We start from the raw sequence: 305 nt of genomic DNA, 5'->3' as shown, positions 1-305 counted from the left end.
CACACACACACTGCACCAGACCCGATCCTGCCAGTGCTCTGGGTGTTACTTTGGCCTATCATTGCCCTGAATGCACTGGCAGTAACCTTGGAAAATCCGGCCCAGCCTGGAGGTTCCGTTGCCATTTGCAGAGTTGCAGCGTGCCGCGCTTGCCATCCTCCACCAGCACCCCACCGCCACGCCCAGTGGCGCGTCCACACGTGGGTTTCCCTCCCGACAAGCCTCCCGAGGGGGGGAGGCACAAAACAGCCCCTCTCCTTCCCCTCCGGCCAAACACTTCTCCTTCTGCTTTCCAGTGCATCCAG

The sequence above is a fragment of the Mustela nigripes genome, chromosome 13 (assembly GCF_022355385.1).
Source record: "Mustela nigripes isolate SB6536 chromosome 13, MUSNIG.SB6536, whole genome shotgun sequence".
Taxonomy (NCBI): Eukaryota; Metazoa; Chordata; class Mammalia; order Carnivora; family Mustelidae; genus Mustela; species Mustela nigripes.
Note: the sequence above shows the minus strand (reverse complement) of the source record.